This window comes from Peromyscus maniculatus, chromosome X (assembly GCF_049852395.1).
Source record: "Peromyscus maniculatus bairdii isolate BWxNUB_F1_BW_parent chromosome X, HU_Pman_BW_mat_3.1, whole genome shotgun sequence".
In the NCBI taxonomy this organism is placed as follows: Eukaryota; Metazoa; Chordata; class Mammalia; order Rodentia; family Cricetidae; genus Peromyscus; species Peromyscus maniculatus.
The window spans coordinates 127,234,648-127,258,599 of record NC_134875.1 but is presented as its reverse complement, the minus strand read 5'-3'; the positions used below and the strand labels follow the sequence as shown (position 1 = coordinate 127,258,599).

Sequence of the window (23,952 nt, the reverse complement as noted above, 5' to 3'; positions counted from 1 at the left end):
TGTCTGATTGACATGAAGTCCATTCATCCATCATGATTTAATCTAGGTCCAGCTGGTGGTTACTTTTACCCTTTCTGTGAAAAGAGAATGTGTTGAGGATTTTATTGTGTAAATGAGAATGAGTGAAAGCACTTTCATCTTGCATATGCAAAAACAATTGTTTTAAGAAACCTTGGCTCATTTGTTATAAACTAGACATACCTAACCCATTATGCAGGTACAAAAAAGCCGTGTGCTCAGTTTGTTAAATCAGTGAATATATGAATATAAAGTCTGCTCCTCAAAGAAGGCCCTGGAGTGGGTCTGCCCACCAGGATGTTGCTTCTCAGCATGGGCCTCGGACCAACTGTGTCCACATCACCTGGGAGTGTGTTAAAGATGCTAATTCTTGGGCTCTACTGAATTAAATCCTCCAGGGGTGGGACTCAGCTGTCTGTGTTTTAATAAGCCCTCCAGGGGGTTCTGATGAGTGCTCAAGTGTGAGAAAGCTGTGCAAGAAAACAGTTGTTTTTTTAGACGTGTGATTGTTCTTAACAACATGCAAAGGCAATTGAATTGTCTGGCTGAGCATTCTGTTCTTGAGTTCTCTTACTATTCATAGAGATTCTCTCTGAATTAAGGGAGAAGAGCCATAACTGGGTGTTTGCTTACAGTGATGCTAAGAGACCAAACTAATGCCTATTGTCCTGATAGAGGATTGATGTGTAACTGTTGGGCCTGGCAGACCAGCTTGCTGATAATGGATGTGGAAATCGACGAGAGTCTGGAGCTCTCAAATGGTTGCAATAATTTCCAAACCTATTTTGTTCTTTCTCTTATTTAAGTTGTGTTGCAAATGAAATCCAATCCATATTTCCCCTCATTTACATTTAAGATGGTTCAAATGTTATGTTGGTAGGAGATGAGTGAGTCCCCAGGAGACCTTCTGAGCCACTGAAACCTTTTTCTTCAAAACAGGAAGTTGCACTTTACCCAGCGTAAACAAAGTTTAATGCAGAAAGGCCTGATTTGTATTTAACTTTCTTACCCCCAAATCCAGAGTATGTTTTAATTTTCAAAACCTATTTTCTTCCACACTCCCCAGTATCATTCATCACATATGCTGCCTTTCCTTTTGGTATAAGCCAAGTTGTGAGAGCTCTAATCTTATTTCCATAATCATATTCACGGAATTCTCTGAATGCACTAGTTACACCTCGGTTTAATTCAGCTCAACAACCATTTATTGTTGTCTGTGCAAGGAAATGGAACTGCCTCTGGGGAAGGAGGAGGTAGAAAAATATTTCAGACATGAGTTTATTTCAAGCTGAGAAATGACTGTTTGTTGCACTAAATATATTTTGGTCCTCATTTGTCTCCATTGTCTGAACATTAGACATAGACACTATATTAGATTTCAGAAATTTACTGGCAATTCTAAAGGGGATCTCCATAGTTTGGAACAAGCAATCTAATTAGTGGCTAAAGGAGGAAAAAAAGAAAAAGGAGAAAGAGCAAGAGAGAGGAAGGGTTGATAGTTTTTGTTAAATAGTGACTAGAGCAGAAGAAAGAAAGGGGAAATGGAGGGAGGGATACATGCCACCTGGTTGGGCCAGGATGGAATACAGGTCCACCATCTTGTATCCAACCTGTCTAGGGATGTTGCTAATGAAATGTGTTGCACATACCCCAGTGCAAATTTCTCCTTAATGTAATCGTTTACTTACACAGCTAGGTCTCAGCCTCCTGAGGGCTAGGACAGCTCCTATCTCCAGCATGTGCTATGGAGGTAGCCCTGTCCTGGTCCCCTTCTATATCCTCTTGCGTCACTTCTTTGGCTGACATAATGTGGACTGCTGGAAGCATCAAAAAGAAGTTAGTTTCCTATAATCCATTGAGACTCAGAAGCTTAAAAACCCTCTTCACTGCTGAGAGGGAATGGGAAGATAGATGATTTAGAAGAAGATTAAATAATTGGAGGGAAGATAAGTTGGCCCACAGAATAAACAGTAACCAGAGACAAAGTTCTCCTGAGCCCTGAGTGTAGGGTCAAGTCTATTCTTCATGTCTGGAAGTGAATCTTCTGGAGGATCCTGCCTTTGGATGGATGACTTCAGAGAAAGGCCCTTCCTATCACTCCATAGAGAAAAGGAGCAATGGACAAGAGAGCAGGATAATGTTAGTATGTTCAAAGCCCTTCAGCACGCCAACATGCCATAATTTGTATTATAATTTTCTGACCTCTATTGTTCTCTACATCATGATAGGAGGGATATCAAAATGTTGTTACAAGGTTGGGAATGAAGGTTAATGGTAGAGAATTTGCATATATATATACATTATATATATACATACATATATAGAGAGAACAATATGTAAGACAACCTCTTGGTTATCTTTAGAAAATATATGGTTGAGCAAAGCAAAGCAAAGAATTCACTCCACCCCTCCACACACACTATACTTCTTTTTGTTTTATACTGAGGGAATACCCTAAAACTTCTGTGTATTGCATTATGAATTCAGAGTCCATAAAAATTAAAAATATTACAGATTTGATTGCTCACACTCATTGCCAAGTAATTTTCTTAAGGACATACATCCAAGTTCTTTGTTGGGGTAAGGAGTAGAGTCAAAGGAAAATCAATATTGATGAGTAGTGCTTTACAAAAAAATGTGTGCTGTGAACTATTTTACCACAGGTATAGTTTCCTGTGGAAACTGTGACTAGAGATACCAATTGGATTAAAATATTTTGTCCTACAATCCAAAACCTTGGGTGGGGAAACACAATTTACTGTTTATTGAGAGTAAAGTCAATTACATTGTACTCTCATTTAAAAATATGGGATTAAAATGTATGTACCTTTGCTGAAAGTAGTGTGTAACATTCAAATGTATCTACCATGCACTGGCAAAGAACCTACTAAAATTTTCATGAATCAAATATAGGCCCTTTGATCCCTCTAGAAATTTCAGGGTTTTTAAAATAAGGAATTACCAGATTTAAAATTTTCCCTAGAAGTATACGAAGTGAGCAGCAAGTCCAGGTGTGTGAGCTTGGTGGGGAGATGATTCTCATCCTGTTCCCTTCCTACAAAACATGGTACTGTTCAATATATTCTACACACAGACTGGTGTTCAACATATTTTCATTTTAAAAAGAAATATAAACTACTCTTGTCTCTGTTTTCCACATTGATGATTTGTGTAATGAGCTGAAGAGGTAAGACTCGGGAAAAAGTCTTCACTAACAGTAAACTAAGGATAATTAATAGCATTTCTTAAAGGAAGGGAAAGAAATCATTACCCAAAGGCTGGATAATTAAATTGTATGAACTTGTTGACACTTTACTCTAACCATAAATGCATTTGCAAGTAATTATCATCCACAGCATAAATAACTTCATAATATTCTACCTGAGTTAACATTAGTCAGATTTGCAAAGTACTAAGGAAAACAAACAATTTGTGGTTCTTCATCCATTAAAAAAAATGTTACCTTGCTACAAATAATTCCACAATTCTGGAAAGAATGAATAGGCAGAGGCTGGCTATGTACATCCCATGACCAACTCCAGGAGATGTGTCAAGGGACCTGGGTATAAAAGGGTCACCTTCTCTAATAATATGAATTTGGAAAATACAGAAGTCTTAGGATTAGTATGCCTCAGATAATTTTTAGAAACTCCTCATGTATAATATCTGAAGCACATCTTTTGAAAAATCAAGTTTTCAAAAGGACTTCTACCAAGAACTTCAAGTTTACAATAGGACAAACCCCAAAGAAGCCCATATAATCATTTGAAAATTCTGAGTTCAATATTCACGTTAAAGCAGTAACATGGGTGCTAGAGGGATGTCTCGATGTTTAAAGGTGTACACTGCTCCTGTAGAGGACTGGAGTTCAGGTCTCAGCACAATGATGGGTAGTTCACAACCATTGTAACACCAGCTCCATAGAATCAGAATCTGATACCCTCTTCTGGTCTTCAGGGGTACATGTACTCACATATGCACATACATACAGACCCACAAACACAAACATACAGAGAGAGAGAGAGAGAGAGAGAGAGAGAGAGAGAGAGAGAGAGAGAGAGAGAGAGAGAGATGGGGTCATGTATGCAGTCTGGATTGGCCTGAAACTCACTATGTAGACCAGACAGGCCTCTAACTCACAAAGATCCAAATGCCTCTGCTTCCCACATGCTGGAATTAAAGGCTTACACCACCATGCTTGTCCTAACATACTCATAATTCTTAAAAATATAAATCATTTTTTAAAATAATAAGAAATGGAAACACAAAGTAGTATATAAATGATCTAAATATTATCATTCCATGGCTTTTAGTACAAATGAACTCATCTTCATTCTCCCTAACAAAATGTCTGGCTGTGTTTTTGAATCCCATCAAATCATTATTAGGGATTCATTTTTCTAGAGTGGGGTAGGACCAAACTATCTAAAGCTAAAATTGAAACGAATATCAATATCTGAAGTCATACATAGTGTCCTGGGTGGGTTTATTGAGGGGGGGGTTTGTCAACTTGACACAAGCTAGTTATCTTGGGAAAGGAACCTCACTTGAGATAATGCTTCCATCAGATTGGCCTGCAGGCAAGCCTGTGGGGCTTTTTCGTGATTAATGATTGATGTGGAAGGGCCCAGCCCACCCCCACCCCCCAGGCAGTTGATCTTGTTGTACATAAGAAAACAAACTGAGCAAGCCAGGGGAACTTGCTAGCTTCAGTAAGTAGCACTCTTTCCAGGGTCTGTGCTCAGTTCTTGCCTCCAGGTTACTGCTCTGCCTTCTCTTCCTGAAGAACTGTAAGCTATAAGGTGAAATAATTTTTTTCCTCTCCAAGTATTTCTTGGTAATGGCATTCTTTCACAGCAATATAAACCTAATTAAAATACATATGATTTTTTTCTTTCTTTCATTTATTTTTGAGAGAAGGTCTCACTCTATACCCCAGACTGGCATAGAACTCACTATGTAGTCCAGCTTGTCCCCAAAGTCAGTGCAATTCTCTGGCCTCAGTCTTCTAAGTGCTAGAATTATAGGCTAGAGCCACCACACTGGGATACCCATAGTTCTTATGGACAAGAAACCAGCTGACACATGTGTTGAAATAATAATGGCTTCTAGCCTTCACCTAAGAGAGGTAAATTGCTAGGCTCTGGTGCAATGAAGAGAGCATTTCAGCCAGGCTCAGTCACAATTATCCCAGCTGTTTGTCTGAGGTGTGGATGGGATGTGTTGCTCCAGTTCCTCCTAGGAATGTGCTCCTCTGGTTGAAGAAAATGTGTTATCTGCTTCCTATCAAAGTTTGTTTGGGAATGCATACCTACCTCTAACTCTGTCCATATGCCCATTCAAGATCACTCAAGGGACTCATTTGTTGTGTTAACTTTAGAAACTCTGTCCTAATAATTTAAGAAATCCTAATCAACAAAAGCCATCAAGTTCTTAGTGATTATGCTTATAATACACAAGGTACACTTAAACAGAATTATTTAATTTGTGTTTCTTCTACTTTCTTTCCCATCTGCTAGGGATTGAATGCTGTGTCCTCTTCCCAGATTCACATGTTGAAGGCCCAATTTCCAATGCTATGGTAGTAGGAGTGAACATTTAAGAGTGGGTGAGGTCACAATGGGGAATTCTCATGACTGAGATTACTACCTTTACAGCGAGAGGCCGGAGAGGCTCTCAATTCCTATTCTGCCACAAAAGGGTCCAAAAATGGCTGTCTACAGCCAGAAGAGGGATCTCACCAGGTCAGACTTCCAAACCTCTAAAACTGTAAGAAATAAATAAATGCCTGTTGTCTAAGCCTGTAATACTTTGCTGGAACAGACCAGATGGACTAAGGCACCATCTCAAAATTTCCATCACATCTGAGAACTATAGCAACACAAGTACAAATAATGCACAAGTATTTAATTACCAGTTTGTTTCTGTGTAGTTTCTGTGTAGCAGTCCTCAGGGAAACAGTGTTTTTCCTTGCTGGTCTCTGATAAGATGTTCTGTGCTTTTAAGAGGAAAATGCTCCTAAACAGTGGGGTGATGCCCAGGAGTAGCAAAACACACTGCACATGAATCCAGTTATACCTCCCTGGATTGTTTACTCAGCAAAGATAATCTTATATCCCAAAGTTATAGTCTCTTGGACTGACTACGTGGGTTAAAGGCAGAGCCAGAATTCATCAATATTATATATAAAAAAGGGTAACATTTCTTCAAAAGTTATTTTTATTCAACGTTTTATAACTAATATAGCAACACTTGTGCATATTAGTCATCCATTTTCAGCTGCCAAACTATTCAACAGTATTGTCATTTCACCTATTTGTCCAGCTAGTAAACTGTTTTCACACTTACTCCGAAGGCCTTATCACATGGCATTAAAATACACAGAAGCCAAAGCTATGTGTCCTACCAGTTAGCATCAGCCTGGCACCGTTAGGATATTCTTAGTAATATCTCACAGACTTTTCTCTAAAAGTTGCATTCGAAGGAAAGAAGATTTAGGATTTTGTGGTTGGCATAGACTGTTGAGAAATATTCCCTTGTTTTTCATGAAGGAAAGAATATGGCTATCTGGAAACATTTTTTTCAACCCTTAATCCTTTTGTTATATTATTTCCTTTTGTATGAGGAGTGTGGGTATAATTCTGCCTATTTGAAAGAACTATAAGGAAATACTGAAGAAGAATGGTAGCTCTCAGCATCATCTATTAGTTACTATTCTTTATTTAATTCATCCAAAGACACATTTTCTCACCAATGATTGCCATCCATGTGCATCATTTTCACAAACATCCATTGTTCCCAACACTGTGTTTGGCCTAGTTCACTCATGCTGACTATGGTTCTGAAGTAGGAATTAGTACATTCCCCACATGTAGTGTTGTCCTTGCTCTGTCTATTTCGAGAGCACATTTCCTGACCACCAACCTCTGCCTTGTCCCCAGAGAGCAAACATGGAGTCTCATTCTTTGACATTTCCTATTGTTAGAGAACATGATGCTGGAGACAAAGGTATTTGATACATGCCTAAAGAACAAGTAATAAGTAACATTACTCCCTTATCACCAAAATACACAATCAGCAGGAGCCTTCGCTTACTAGGTGACACCTGACATGCTCTGTGAATGTTACACTGGTAGAGAGAGCCTTAGGACTATGCCACATGACATTACCACATGTTTATCTTCATCTAACTTAATCTCACCCCAACTCTAATTTCCAACAAAATAGTTATTTCCCTCTGCTGATGTCAACACCTAGCAATATTGAACCTTTACATCATGGAGAGGAGAGACAGCCCCAGGGAGTAGCATATTTATCGTTGTAGATAATGAACTCAGCAATGTTTGCTTATCACCTGTTGGGTTTTCTGAAGAATAATTCACAGATATTTTCATATGATTATAATTCAGGAGTTAAAGGGGGCAGAATTAGGCATCTGCTTTATTCCTTTTTGCCTCAGAAGAGAACAGGAGTTGTTGTTTCTTTGATATTTTTGAAAGACATTCACAGGTTCTTTTCTTTCTCATTTATTAGACCCATTATTGAAGGCAGCAGTCATGTCTACATGTGTTTTTGTGCTGTTATCTGTGCAGAATATTGGCTTCTAGATACAGAAGCAAATCTATAAAATTAAAGAGTCTTGCCGAGAATTTTGCATGGCTACTTGGGGCTCAGCAGCACAAACACACATATCGTGCAGTGTCAGCAAACATTTCAATACAGGCAAGAGATGGCACAGCTCTCTGCCATGCCCATCAGTTATAGAACGCCAGGGCAGTCCTAGTAGGGATGGCCATGTTTCACCCCGTAACACACAATATTCACCCTCCCTCTACTATAAAATATCTGCAGTGAAGTGAGAAAATTTGTATACAAATATATTTCAAAGACTGCTGGAATTATCCACATGACTTACTGTAGCATATTTCATGTGAAAGGATAAAAAGCCTTACTGCTAGATACAAATTATGCTTGTGTAGTTGAGAAGCATTTTTTTGTGCTCAGTGTGTTCACAGATCTGTGGATGGGCTGTCAAAAGTGAGTGCAGGTATCTTTGCTTTGTCCTCTCCACTCTACTCTGCCTATCTCATCCCTGCTCTCTGCCAGGACTCTGTAGGTTTGGACTTCATCAACAGGGCTCCATGGTCTCTCACTGCCAATTGTGTTTGACCCATGGAAAACAGCCAGAGAAGCTCTGTAGCAGAGGGAGCAAAGGCAGGTCATCATGCTACTGGCTCCCTCTTTGCAGCCTGGGGAAATCTCCTGATCACCCTTTCCAGGTATCTAACTCTCTGTGGCAACTCGCTAGCTCCTTTCCAATTCTGAGACCCATTCTCTCTCCTCAGTGCTTCAGGCTAAGGCAAGAACAATTTAGCTGCTAGGAGTTACACGTTATTGTACACTCTTTTGTGATTCCCCTGTGCCAACTCTGCAAATAAATCCCTCCTCAGTTATCCTCTTCTGAGTGTGTCAGCTGTTCCCTGTTAGAACCCTGCCTGAGACATCCACATAATAGCTTGTCTGGATTTTTCAGGGACACCTAGAAGACTGTAAATATTGAGGCAAATTAAGTTGCAAGATGAACATGGAGTCTGGGATCTCAGTTACAGTTTGAGAGTATTGGTGGGGAGCAGCAGGGAGGACTAGTCACTTTTTTATCATTTATAATCTGCATCCATCATGGTGCCCTTATTGATTACCGAATGCAAAGAGAAACTATAAGATATTAAGCCAAGCAAATGGAATTAAATTTCATACTGCATGCCCCTTTTAGGAAACTATGGCCTGAGCTTGTGAAGTCCCTGGTTCATTAAGGTCCTTGTAAACATTCACTTTAGCCAGTTTTACTTTTAGGAAAGTAAGTGTTCTTTGGAAGCATTTCCCCTAAATTTCTTTTCAAGTATCTATCTATCTATCTATCTATCTATCTATCTATCTATCTATCTATCTATCTATCTATCTATCTATTTATTATTTGTCCATGTGTGTGTGAGTGTATACATGCGCCTGTGCTTTCTTAAGTTTATGTACACCACGTGTGTGCAGGTGCCCTCAGAGGAAAAAGAGCCTTAGATTCCCTGGAACTCGAGTTATGGGTGGTTGACAACACAATAAAGAACTGAAAAAGATCATCTTGCAATCATATCACCTTCAGATAGAACTATGTGTATTACATCAAACTCTACCCACTCTAGAAGATCCTTAGGGAAATGGTAAAATAGTAGTCTGTAAGACTTATTATAGAGGTCTGCATAAAGAGAGAGATGAAGAGTTAATTGCTATTTTTGTAACTGAGGCTGTATAAGTGGTAACTCTGGGATAGGCCAGATCAACATTTAATCTCTAAGAGAATGTTTTTCTTCCTGTCTCGCCTATCCAGCATTGGAATTCAGGAACTAGACACCTGCCTCCTATTTAAAAATATGTATATTGTGTCTAGGCTGATGAGAAAATATCCTGGGAGGAATTTCTAAAACTAGTATACAGTTATTATGTTGCTACTTTGCTCCCGTATGTAGATTATGTTGGATAGGTTTTATTAAACTGTATATCCAATGTTTATACAAACACACATCTGATCTCTTGACTAGAAAAAATGGGTTTTCTAGAAGAAGTAATGATTTTGAAGAAGCAATGATTTTTTTTAATTCCACGTGTGAATCTAGAGATCTGGAGTCCTGTCCTGATTTATGCCATGAGACACCTACCTGTACTTCAGGGATTTGTCACCTGTCTGTAGGGATGTCTCATCTTACTACTTGAGCTCTGTTGCCCTTATGAGGGGGTGGAGGTAGATAATAGCTACTGTGGGATGTCTTTCTGTATGCTGTGAATATGTGTTGCTCTGATTAGTTGATAAATAAAGCTGCATTGGCCTATGGCAAGGCAGCTTAGAGGCAGGTGGGAAATCTAAGCAAATATACGGAGAGAGGAAAGGAGAGGAGGGAGAGACGCCAGCCTGCTGTCCAAGGAGCAACATGCCAGCAGACCGGGGAAGCAGCCATGGAACACATGTCAAAACATAGATTAATAGAAATGGGTTAATTTAAGATATGAGCTAGCTAGCAAGAGGCCTGCCATAGGCCATACAGTTTGTAAATAATATTAAGCCTCTAAGTGATTATAAGCGGCTTTGGGACCACGGGGCTAGGTGGGACTGGAGAAACTTCCCGCTACAAATAGCTACTGTTCTCTTCAATTAGAATGAAAACTCTAATGTTTGAACATGAGAGGATGGAAGATCCCAGTTATACTAGTCAAGATTCTGCTAAAATGTAAGTCTATGTATTTATTTATAACTGTGCAGTTAGTCCCAAAACAGGGACTGGGATTTCTATGTGGAGCCCTGGGTTTAAACCATAACACTGCAGAAAGGTGGGCAGGGAAAATCTTATGTAATGACTCCAGAGCTTGATGGCTTACAACAATGTTATAGCTTGAATGTGAAATGTCCCTCATAGGTTCGGTTCATGTATTTGAACACTTGGACCCAAACCAGCATTTGAGAGGCTGCAGAACCTTTCAGAAGCCTACCAGAAGGAAGCAGGTCACTGCAGACACTATCCCTGTTCTTTATTTACCAATGTGACCAGCTGCAAGCTGTCTGGACACCAAAGCCAGAGCCTCTTCTACCATGGAACTGAGAGTGAAAATACTCTTTCCCCTAACTTGCTTCTGTCTAGTACTTTGTAGCAGCAATGAAAAAAAAAAACAACCAATACAGACTACTAGTATTGCTTTCTAACTCAGTGATCTGAGAATGGGTCTCAGTTTCAAGCTTCAAATTGGGTTCAGGTTTACTCTGTTTTCTTTCATTCTTGGCCCAACAGTTACTCTGACATGTTGTTATTGTCCCAGCTGACAGAAATTAAAAAAACAAGGGAGTAGAAAAATGAAGGACCCCTTAGGGTCTCAATACTGACACCTTTTTATTTATATCTACATCCTCTTGGTGAAAGCAAACATTATGACCAAAAAAGCAAGTCAACGTGTCAGTAGTTCATAATCTGCTGACTCTCCTGAGATGCACTGCAAAGATACATGAGAAAAAAATGAGGATGCCTAAGTCCATTACAAGAAAGGAATCAAAAAGTAGTTCAAACTATTCTCCCATCGACTATGAGGTTCAGCTTGTGATGTCTAAACCTTGTAGCCTTTCTTGCCCTCATATATAGCATTAACCAACATGTTATCCATGAAGTCTACCAACCAAGCAGAGTTCTGTCTCTTTGAGATGAAGCTACTGGTTCTCTAGAAGGACTCCTTGCCATTGGCCAACCACCCAGGACAAACCTGAGTTAGCATCAGTAGTTTAAGTCAGATGCATACTTTTGGAGATACCCTCAACATTCAGGACAGTAAAAGAGGTGTTTTCAGGTTTCAGGGGCACTTTATTCAACCTGATGTAGCCCCAAATGATTCTACAGTAGAAGAGATTTCTCACCTCTTCTCCAAAGTTCTCATATAAGGGATCCAACAGAAAACTGTGGAAGTTTGCTGCAGTTACATGTCCAGAAGGGCCATGGCAGGGATTTTCACTGCCAGAAATGTAAGTGACCAGACTTTACACTAACAGAAAATGTGAGTTTCTTCTATCACTCAAAATCTTTCAGATTCTCTTGAAACATGACATTAATTCTCACTTCCGTGAAGATGTGTATCCAAGTTGGAGTCAGGAAAAGCACCAAGCTACCTTCCTCAGAGTTGCCTAGCCCCCTATTGGGATCTCTTCCCTGCTCTCATTTTGACCTCTAGAATTGTGGGTTGTAATGGAAATGTTGGCACCATCTGAACCCAAGCTGTGGGACATGAACCAGGGGGGCTCATGTCTGTGATTTTTACTTTTTTACATGTAATCTGCCAACACATATACACATAATGTAAACTTACTGGGTTTGGGTTTATAAATTGGGTGTTCTTGGCAACCTTGAGACCTGCAGGGAAATCACTCTGTCATTAACAACTCAGTTTATTTTATGAGCCATTAGTGAAAGAGGGGGTGGAGGGGAAGAAGCAGCTCAACTTGTATTTTTCTTATAATCTTCAGCCCAAGAAAGATACCTCCTTCAGAGGGCTAGACTTCCCTCCCATGTACAGTCACTCACCAAGACTGTGAGAAACCATCATTGGCTTTTTCCAGGCTGAACGGCATCTACGACTTCATTCAGCTGCCTGCCTCACTGTCAGAGCAGACAGCTTCAGTCAGATGAACTGAGCAGCCAGAGATAGGGAGGAAGGGCTACCACAAACAAACCGCTGGCCAGCAGCCAACCTGGTCATCTCTCAAGAGTGAATCAGGCTTAGAGCTCCGCCCGGAAAGGAGGCTATCTTCAAAGGATATGAAAGGCACTCAAGCATGAAATAGGGCTTGTAGAGAGACAGGATTCTGTTTACGAAGTTACATTAATTAGTATCTTTTCTGGAAGCCATTCTGATATATTCTGTTGAAGACCCTTTTTTTAATGTTAGCGGGTGAAAGAAGTGAAAAATACCTTTCTCTTTCAATAGGAAATGCAGATTAAAATCAAGAAGTGTACAAACAAACTTAGCCATTATTTCAAGAATGAATTCTCACATTCTGTAATTCTACAGTGAGCTCTGTGGGTAACCATCATACTGTATTCTACCCAAATTGTCCTGGAAGGATTATTCTTACTGATTTGTTAGTCCCTTTGAATTTATTTGTTCTCATCTTAGGATCCTTGACTGCATAAAAACCTTAAGCTTCGTAAAGATTTATTAGAATAATGTTATTTGAAGCAGAAAACAATACAAAAAAATGTTTTCTTCTTTGATCATATCATACCAGTGATTCTACATTAATTATCCACTACTGTGTAACAAATAACTGCAAAACTGGCTTAAAACAACAGAATGCATTAGCTTCCAGTTTCTGAGGATCAGAACTCTTTGCAAGTTTTGTTGACTCCTCTGACTTGAGTGTTTCACAAAGCTGCCATCAAAGTGATGTCTGAGCTGTGCTTTCATGTGGAGGCTTTATTGTACATTCTCACATGGATACTGGAAGAATTGGGATCCTCGTAGGTTCTTGGATCCAGTGTTTCTGGTAAGTTTTGGCTGTTTGCTGCAATCCTCTTTTAGTGTTTTGCCAAATAGACTGCTCCAGAGGGCAGTTTCTAACACTGCAGTTTGCTTTTCCATGACAAAGACTCCAAGAGAGTGAGAGAGAGTATATAGGAGAACATACATAAACAGGAAGCCAGTCTTTTGTGACCTAACCTCAGAAATAAAGTCTCCTCAACCTTTGCTGTAATCTGATCATTAGAGGAACATCACTAAATCCTTTCCTACTCAAGGAAGTGAATATTACAAAGCAGGGACCACTGTGGGGCATCTCAGAGGCTGGCCAACACAGATGTCTTAGCCATTTAATAAAATATAGTTTTATTTTATTTTATGTTGAGGTAGCGAAAATAATACTTTAGACAAACCTACTAGAACTTGGAACATAAACAGATGATATTCCGATTGAACTAGACAACTTTAAATTTCTAACTATTCCAACAATTTCGCCCTCACTCAAACTAGTTCTCAAATCATTTTGAAACATTCTTCTGGCCTTACACCAATGCACATAAGGACAACAGCAATTGGATTCAGTGGGCTAGGAGAGAGGGCATGTAATTGGAAGGGGGAATGTGGCAGTTGGGGAGTGTCAGGAGGAATTAGAAGAGGGATCAAAATGTATTACATACATGTATTAAATTCTCAAAGAATAGATTACAAACTTTCTCTTTCTGTGTTACTTTCAGTGCCTGTGACACATCCTTTGTACTCCTCAACTTCCTCTGCACTCAAAATTATGGCTTATTTTTATTTCATTGGAAGTAAATTTGAATAACAAAAACAGTTACAAGCCATTCAGATAGGTAAGATTAGTAATCACAGTTGGTAAGCTTCTTTTAATCTTAGCGTTTGTAAACATGAAATAGAAACACTGATTTCTTTATATAGTTCATAAATTGGCCTAGAAGGCAGTGCCTGAAAAGGATTATTTTGATTTAACTTTAATTTGGATACTTAGAATCTGATATTCATCTGAAAGTTTCAGCCTGCATCCTTCATCACCATGACTTATGTGTTTACTCTCTTTCTTCTATAAATGATTTGCAGGGCAAATATAAAATATACGCCACACTGAGGCAGAAGGGAATACTGGAGAGCGCCTCCAAATGTGGACTACATAGTGTAAACACCTCTCATGAACAGACAGGGTCTTTGACAGCACCATGCACTGGGATTATCATCTCTATGTACATCTAAGACCTGTTTTGTATCTGCTGTTGAATCTGTATGAGGCAGGCAGGCCATACCTGCCTCCTAAGACCTCTTCAGTGCTGAGAGAAATCTGAGAATACTCCCAACTACTAACCTTAATCTGATAGGGAGGAAAGGGGCAGAAAGAATTCCATCTTAGAGGAGGAAGGGGTACTTCTGAAAGTCACATCCTCCCCAGGCTTCAGGATCGTGAAGTACTTGTAAGCATAATGCTCCCTGGTTGTTAAATAAGTGGTTCCGATTCATGATCTAGTTGAACCGCAGAACTCTGATTTCTTTCTTTTTTCCTTGATAATGTTGAGACAGAGTTTTGCTATGTATGCCAAACTGGCCTCAAACTTGTGGTGATCCTTCTGTCTGAGCCATATCTTTGTCATCATATCTGGACAAAACTGTAACTCTATTTGGGGAGTTTATTTGCTTGTTTGTTTGTTTTTGCAATCATGGGGATCAAACTAGGGCTTTGTGCATGGTACGTACATACTCAACCAGTAAGGATATAGCTCAGTGGTACAGAACCTTTCCTAGAACTTTAATTCCTATTAAGTTCCATATCCCTGGCTCCAGGGCTTCTAGGGAAGAGTTTGGGTGTTAGGTCTTCACTGACCTCTCAATAGGTGCTAAATGACCTTAACTCTATGTTCCCATTCCTTTGGCCATTTCTCACCAGCCCCATACATCAAACTTAAAGAGTATAACTGCTAACCCTGATACCTCTAATCATGACTCCCCTGGATGGAGAGTGGTACTATTGCTCCATATTGAAGAAAATGTCTTGAAGTATTAAAGCAGGACTGTCCATGCTCATGGCAAGAATCTTTTGAGAAGAGTATTTATTTGCCTTTGTGAAACTAAAACAACAAGATCATTTTCCTTAGCAAGTCCTTTCTAGATTACTTTCTGTACCATTTCACTTTGGGGGTGAACCCTTCTGCACTTCATGAACCAAAGTTTCATTTCTTAGTGCCAAACCATCATATTGGTGACCTCTAATGAACTATATCTCTCTATGCTTATGCCCTTATGTAGCACCATCCCACAAAGACTAAGAGGTTAGTCTTGTATCATGTGACCTGCTTTGGCCAGTAGGATTCAACCAGAACATATTGCAAGCAGAGACTTAAATGCTTCCCATTGAGAATATTCTTCTAGAATTGATGGGAAGCTCATGGCCATGTTGTAAGGAGGCTGACATTCAATAGTGAAGACTGAAAAACCATATTCTTTTCTCTCTGCCCTTGACTGTAGATGTGATATGACTACCTGCTTGAGTTCTTGTCTTGACTTTCTAAAATAATGGATAGTGGCCTTGAATTTTAAGCAAAATGTGTATGTTTCTCTTATATGTTTCTTTTTGTTGGAATATTTCACACAGTAACAGAAATGAAACTAGAATACTGTTAACTTTTTTTTTCCATCCAGGACCACCTTTCTGCTCTCGACATTGTTATTCAGCCCTGGATATAGAGGTGACTTAGTTTGCTTTTTATTGCTGACAAACATGATGACCAAAAGCAACTTAAAGAGGAACAGGCTTATTTCAGCTTACAGTTTTAGTCCGTCTTGGAGAGAAATCAGGGTAGAAAGTCAAGCAGAAATTGGAGGAAGGAACAGAAGTAGAGAGTGTAGAGGAGCACTGCTTACTGGTTTGCTCTTCATGGCTTGCTCAGAGTGCTTTCATATATACCCAAGGAACACCTGCCTAGGAGTATCACCACCCACAGTCAGACTGGCCCTCCCATATCAATCATTATTTAAGAAAATACCCCAATGACTGGCAGATAAGCCAATCTGATGGAGGTATTTTCTCAATTGAGGTTCCCTCTTCCCAGATGAACCCAACTTGTGTCAAAAACGAAAAACAAAACAAAACAAAACAAAAAACTAGCCGGCACAGCAGGTAAATAGAATAGGCATACAAATAAAATGTTTACTGAAAATAATTCATAAAGAAGTCTATAAAGTATATATAAATAAACATAATATTTATATATTATGTACACATATAGTTTTACAAGTTACTAACAATAAAACCAAGTCTACATACTAATGAAAGAATGTGTTTGTTTATTTGTACATAAAGAATTAAATATTGGGGCTAGAGATATAGTTCAGTGGGTAAAGTGATTATTGACGACCTGATCCCCAGCACTCATATAAAAAGCCAAGCATGGTGGTACAGGCTTGTAATCCTAACATTGGAAAGGAAAAGAGAGAGATGCTAACCGACCTAGCTGAATCAGTAAGTCTCAGGTCCCAATGAGAGACCCTGTCTCAAAATTCAGAAGCCTTCACATACTCATGGTGCATGCATACACACACACACACACACACACACACACACACACACACACACACACACACATTAAATCTTGTCTGAGTATTCACATAGAGCACCTTCAAAGTTTTTTAGAGTTGATTGAGAATTTGATTTTTTTGTCAGTGTTGATAACACTGCTTCAAATTCAATACATAGTATGAAACAACAGAAGTCTGTTTCAGACTACTTAAGAAGTCTTTGGAAATTCAGTCCTAATCCAATGCTAAACTGTTTTAATGAAACTCAAGTCAGCATTTCAAACAGCAAATGTTAAAATCAAACATTCTAACACAATAAAAAAAACACACTAATTTGGTACCTACGTGCTTACAAATGATGATAAGAAAATATTAAAAAATATTTTTTCTGTAATTCAACCATTACATTTTTAGAAGAGCAGAAAGCTTTCCATGTACAGTTAAAACCATTTAGCCAATAGTATGCAATAGTCTCAAATCTGAGTTGAGTTGTTTCAGGAAGCATTCACTGGCATTGCGGGCCATGAGGGCATGAGCAGTGCAAAGTATGTAGTAGGTTGTGTGTTCAGAAGCAAGGCTATAATGTAGTGACATGATGCGACATGGGCGAGTGCTTCCAGAAACACAGAGACTCATTAGACAGTTGGTTATTTTGGTCCTTGTATGTTCAGAAACCTTTTACTGATGCCAATTTTTTCATGATCCCCACATCCAGTTATACCACCCTAATAGGCTTACAACTCACAGTTTAAGAAGCTATACCTTGGATAGTGAGATGGCTTAGCCAGTAAAGGTTTTAAATCTTAGCCTTTAAATCTGAGCTTGATGTCCAGAATCCAAATGGAGAAAGGAAGTAATTGATTCCTACAAGTTGTCTTCGGACTTCCAGATGTCTTCTATGGCACCTGCATATCCACATGGACATGTGTGTGCATATGTGCGTGCACTAGCAACACACACACACACACACACACACACACACACACACACACTAATAGCAGTAGTTGTAATGACTTTTTTTAAATAAAGAGGCTATACTATAGAGAAAGAGAGACAAAGCTACATGTTGTTCCTGGCCCAACCAAGCTTCAGTTGAATGAATGTATCCATATGCATGACAATACAGGGAAAGTGGCCCAGTGGAGCCTGTCAACTCAGTAAAGTCTAAGAAATTAACTAATTTTTGTTTTCACACTAAATTTGGAATGACTTGTTTATTTTTGATGGGAGTACTGAGGATGGAAATCATGACCTTATACTTGTTGGGCAAGACCAACTGCTCTACCGCCAAGTTACATGTCCTAGGTCCTGAGATGACTTACTATGTGATTGAGGAGAACAGCCTTCCCTCTGCACAACAAAACAGAACTGAGGAGTTGGTAGTCTACATTGAGAGTACTCACTGTCCGGTTGCAGGTGTTGGATGAATGGATGGGTAGTCTTACAGTGTATTGTTTTGACCAGTACTGGATGCCTTGTTTTAAATTATGAATAAAAGGTGAGTTCATTTGGAAAAAAAGTTTATTCTTATAGAAGTATAATGAAAAGAGGGGATCATTTAGATTCAATTCCTAGGATTGCTCTCTAGGAAGCAGCCCAAAAAAGAAGATCCTTCATCCTTCAGTTCATTCCTAACTTGACCCAGCCTTTACTTCCCTAAGTATTTATGCTCAGTCTTTGCATCTATTTGGTATTTTTATAGTGCTGGATTGAATCAGAATCTTCTAATGCTAAGCTATGCTCCTAGCTCTATTTACTATTCACTTTTGTGTTACAGCAGTTCTCAACCTGTGGATCACAACTTCATTGACAAACCTCCAAAACTATTTACATTACAATTCACAATAATAGAAAATTCCAATTATGAAGTAGCAATGAGAATAATTTTATGGTTGAGGGTCACAATAACATGAGGAATTGTATTAAATGGTTGCAGTATTAGGAAGGTTGAGAACTCCTGTGTAAGAAGGTATTTTCTCAACTAGCTCTTCTGGATACCTGTTTCTCCTTTCTCCTTGCCTCTTTGTGCCCCAAAGCTGAACTCCATTGTACTTAGCACTTGGGCTCACTTCATGTCTAGATTTTGGTTGGGTTGGGCAATGTGAAGCCCTGGCAGGAGGTCAAAGGATTGTAGGATAGAAGCCAGGAAGTATATCCCACACCCACATATCTATAAGCCAAAAGTAACCCTTCTATCTCGGTTATGAATGTCTCTCTCTGGGTCCTAGCACCAACAAAATCCTACCTCAACCCCTTTAAAACAGTTGGGGAGGGAAGTGATGGCTACCTGCTCACCTTAGTCCCCTGGGACGTATCACCAACCTTGCTGGTTCCATTAGTTCTGTCCACAATTCTAGGAAGGGTCTTTTCTCTTCCAGTTAATTAATAAAGACACATATAACTGTTAATATTGTCTTCTCACATACTCAAAGCCAAGAGCCCCTTGCTGACTTGGGCTCATTCCATGTAAAAGCAAAAGAATGTATGGAGGTAGAAGAAGCAAAATAACCACATCTTTGTGTTTCAGGGGATAAAGAAGATGTGCCTGTCTCTGAGATAGAATGCCTGGAAGTGTAAAATGATGCGACATTTATAGAGATACAGGATATGGATGACTGAACTCTATCTGGTTGGAGGATTGTGCTTTTCCAGCAAGCCACTGTGGCCTTGGAATAGCATTGCTGGGCCAACAACGGCAGGAAGATGGAAGGGTCTAGAGGTCTTAGGAGCCATGAGGAGTCCAGAGGGGCATGATACCCATGCAGCAGCAGTCTGATTATGAGAGATTTTTCAAGTGTCTAAGTGGACAGACATCATCAATTGATAGAGCATGGGAGACAGCTGACACAATAAAAGATACTGGGCCCTTTGCCAATCTGGCTCTCAAATCTCAAGTCACTTTAAATTTTATTTGATGGGGGATGGGTAGAGGGGAGATGGGAGGAGGGGATGGAGGAGAGGAGGAAGGGGATACTGTGGTCACTATGTAAAATACATTTAAAATTTAATTAATAATATATATTATTTGACAAAGAATGTGTGGTGAGATTCAGTTGCCTGATGATTAGAGAACTTCTTTGTACAGATAATGTTTCCCACTTGGAAACATTGATGATTTTACTTTAAAATCTCTTGCACACAAAACAAGATTCTGCCAACATGTAAGGAATAATGTAATGTAGACTCTAACCTGCAAGTCATAAGCCAATCTAGTCTAGTGTCTATTGAGATCAATGATACAATCAAGTCCAGCAATGGGTAGATAATATAAAAAAAGACAGGTTTAAATTTCTGTAAATTGTTTTTTTTCTTTCTGTGCTTCTCATTTGTAACAGAAAAAGTCGTAAGACAGAGAACTGGAAGTAACTGAGAGAATAATACTTTTGCTGTATTATTTTTTGTTCTTTACAAAGAAAGGAAGGAGTTGTTTAAAACACAAAATATTTTCAAGAGATGTTTCAAAATATAACCCTAGAGAAATGGCCACATCTCCCCAATGTGTATCACAGCAGAAACAGGAGCATAACTATCTATCATGACGACTCACCATCCACTGCCCTTTTAGTCTCCCAACTATGTATACACAGCCTTGTGTTAAGATTCTTAGTTTTTCACACTACAAATTAGAGCTTCAAGCCTGTACACGGGAAACAGTTGAACTCTATCGTCACAGGTAGGACCGTAGATCTGTACATATTTTCTCTTCCTAAATGTTTCCAGTTATTCTGGGTGACAGTCATAATTCCTTTGAGTCTACAAATAAGACCCATGAGGCACAGTGAGGGTCAATGGGATGCTCATGGCATCATGCTCAGAAAGCCATGAGGTATGGCATTTAGCTTGAGTTCATGCTTTTGTCAATGACTTCAAAATGGAAATGAAAACAGAAATGTCTGCAGTGGCAGGGAAATGGTGTAATTGACATTTTTAGAATTGATTTGTGTAAAGGTTTAAACATCTTATTTTGAAAAAATCCTATTACCCTGTTTACGAATATTAACACCAACTCTGTTAGTTTTGATAGTGGCTTGTTGGTTCCAGAACTTTTATTCCTCTCCAGTACTGGGAATGGAACCCAGGTATTCACACATGCTAAACACGAGCTACCGCTCGGCTACACCCTCAGCCCAAACACATTTAATTAGGAGTAAAGAGAGTTGATTTAGAGAAAGGGGTCTCCTTCCACTTCTCTCTATTTCCTTTTGTCATTCCTGGTGGCTTTTAGAAGAACTTTACACATGTCAGTTACTTTTGCGAAGTGATTTCAGTATCTGTGCACCAAGGGTTTCATATCAAAATCTACAGGGGAAAAATGGTTTATGGATTCATGCGATTCTTCCAAAACATTGGCTACAAAATCCAGAATAAAACCCCCTTCTTGCTAAAAAAAAGCATATGGACAAAATTGCAAATGCTAATTTGTATTGAATGTGAAAACTAAATAAACTCCCAGCATGCTGCCATTAGGTTGAGTTCTTTCATCTACCTCTCAGATAGAGCCAGAATGCTCCCAACTTCCTCCACCCACCATGTGGAGATAGCTTTCTTTCTTGTCTGAATTTCCTTAAAGGGACACAGACAGACATCAACCACAGGCCAGAAGAGAACTGACCCAGCCTGCTCTGAGCATAAATCTGTGTGGGATCAATAAGGAATGATGAATAAAAGGGAGTTCAAATGACTGAAAACAACGAAGTATCATATGTTAAACCTAGTTCACCTCTGGTCTATTTCTTATTTCCTATATGACCATAGCTTATGACCTTTGCCATGGAAACTGGGTTACCATGGCAAGATAGACTGTGATTTATCTCTGATAAATCTGTTTGTTATGCCGGGAATGAAACTTGGAACCTTCCAACATGCTCAGCAAATGCTCCACCATTGAGTGACTCTCCCAGGCCATCTCTGGTAGTATTATAAGCAGGTTTCTGATATTTGCATGGGGTGAATATGCTTCTAGAAGAGAGATGCTAGTTTCTTTTGAATAACCTCAAGTAGACATAAGCAAAGATTTAGTTATTCATGTAAATCAAATTATAGGTGTGAAACTGAAGCTGTGAGAGTCTAGGTGTGTGTTAATGAGCATTAATGTCTGAGGAAAACAGTGCCAGTTTATTTTTTAACATACTTCGACTTGAAAAACAGCCAATGTGGGAAAACTCACAGGATGTTGGCATGTGTGAAGATAGCAGGATTCACAGTCGAAGGAGACCAGGGAGATGAAATGCTGGCAGTGGTACCCTGCTGCTTATCTCCATCCCACTTTCAGCTTAAGAGCAGCTGCCAGTGGGTGATACAGAACATCAGGAGAAGTAGGTAAAAAGAATTAAAGCTACATCACAGGTCTATAGTTGTGTTGCTATGGTCTCTTGGATCAGTGTCCATTGGTGTGTTGGTAAATGTTTAACTAGCTCCCCAGGGAAGAAGAAGCCTGATCTCAGGCAGCTGCCAATTTCTGTAGTGTGAATGTCCCTCCCACCATGGTCAATCGCTAGCAACCAACCTGACCTCACTGAACACAGATTTTGAGAGAAATGGAAAAGTGGAGTACCCAACTGAGTGTGGCCTTTTTCTAGTGGTTCTACTTCAATGGGACATACCTCTGAATGAGAGAAAACTAATTTCTCTTTCCCTAGACCAGGTTACTCGTCTGTGTTTTGCTTACACTATGTCAAACACTTCCCTCATCTAGCTATACCTTGCTCATCCTTTAGATCAGTATACAAATGTTCCTTAGCTACCAAATCAAAACTAGGAAGGTTTCCCTCTTACAGCTCTGGGTATCCCACTTCCTAAGGCTTTTGTATGGCCTGAGTATATCTTCTGGGGATCACGTATTGAAATTTAATCACTAGTGTGAGGTATTAAGAGGGTAGAAACTTAATCCAACTGTGGTGTCCAGAGGTGGAGCCTTGGAGACTGATTAGGATTAGATGAGGTCATTAGGGTGGAGCCTCATGATTTAATCCTAATGGTATTATAAGAGAGAGACTAGAGAACAAGTGTATGTGCATGCATACACGCAGTAATATTACCTGTCTCTTACCATGTCAAACCCTGCATCACATTGGGACTCTGACAGTAAGAATGCTATGGGAAATTGACCTCAGACCGCCACACTTATGCACCAAAATAAACCTCCTTTCTTTCTAATTCATCCAGTCTGTGGTAATGACTTATTGGCAACATCAAATGGATTAACATACAGCCTAATTAACATCCTATTTTCAAAGTTTGTTTAATTTTCTAGGAACTTCATGAGAGCAAGGAGCGAGTCACATTATGTCTAGTACAAAACAGGAATTAATAAGCCTAATGCATTTGCTGACTGAAGCAATGAGGAAGGGAAACCCCAGACACACCTTGAAATCACCACCCACAAGTTGCCTCTACTGAGAAACACAGCGAAGCAGTTGATGGTGTCACAAAATCACTGTTGCAGTTTGAAATGTGTTCAATTTCTCTTACCACTTTGATTACAAGTCATTTAATTTCTTCTCTTGCACAATGAGGAGAATCATTAGTAGGGAGCCAATGGATTTGATACAAGAAGGGGAACAATGTGTTCAGCATTTTCCTGGGCATTTGGCTCTTACTATTTAATAAATGTTCACCAATACTGATAATTTGCTTTTCTCTTTTTAGCAAGTTATTTATTTACTCAGAAAAACAACTTCCAACCCATAAACACACCATTCAAGAATGTCATGTGTGTATGAATAATGAGTTATGTCTTACCTGGCCCTTTGCCTGACTGCCCTGGCAGCTGCGCCGGTGAGTAACCACAGCTGCTGGAGGTGAAGACGTTGCCCAATGGTACTCTTTTCAGAGATTATTATGTACATTTTGGTTAACTTCACCTCCAGCCATCTTGCACCTCCTCTTTGTTCCTCTTTGCTTGTCTCTTTCTGGGACATCACCTCATCTTGGTTTATTCCCCATCCTTCTTCTTTTCTCTCCCTCCCTTTGTGAGCTCCAAATACCTTCTTCACAACAGTCACACACTGACCCCAGGGAGACAGAAGGTGAACTAAAGCAAACTAGAAAACCACTCTAATTAACCTCTAGAGTCCTCTAAACAAACCTGGAAGGCCTCCAGTCACCAGTTACCTTTACAGGATGCTTCCAAGTGTGCTGCTTCCCCAGCCCTGGTATTCTAAATCATTAGAGAACAAAACATGTAACTAAAGTGTTTCTTTAATTGCTCCTTCTGCAAAGGCTTTGTTTCCAACTAAGTGTATTATTTCTTCTCATACTAGTCCCACAATAACATTCCACTGAAGGAGATGGAGAGGTGGCTCAGCAATTAAGAGTGCACACTGCTCTTGCAGAAGA

General features: G+C 39.4%; 1 protein-coding gene across 1 annotated transcript in view; it reads right to left on the bottom strand.

Annotated features, from left to right (window-relative positions):
• Ndp (norrin cystine knot growth factor NDP) overlaps positions 1–23,587 on the bottom strand; it is a 115,937-nt gene extending 92,350 nt beyond the window's left edge. The window contains exon 1 of the mRNA XM_042269279.2: positions 23,356–23,587. The gene's annotated coding sequence lies outside the window, so the exon portion shown is untranslated. The remainder of the gene's footprint in view (positions 1–23,355) is intronic.
• Between the last annotated feature and the right edge of the window lie 365 nt (positions 23,588–23,952).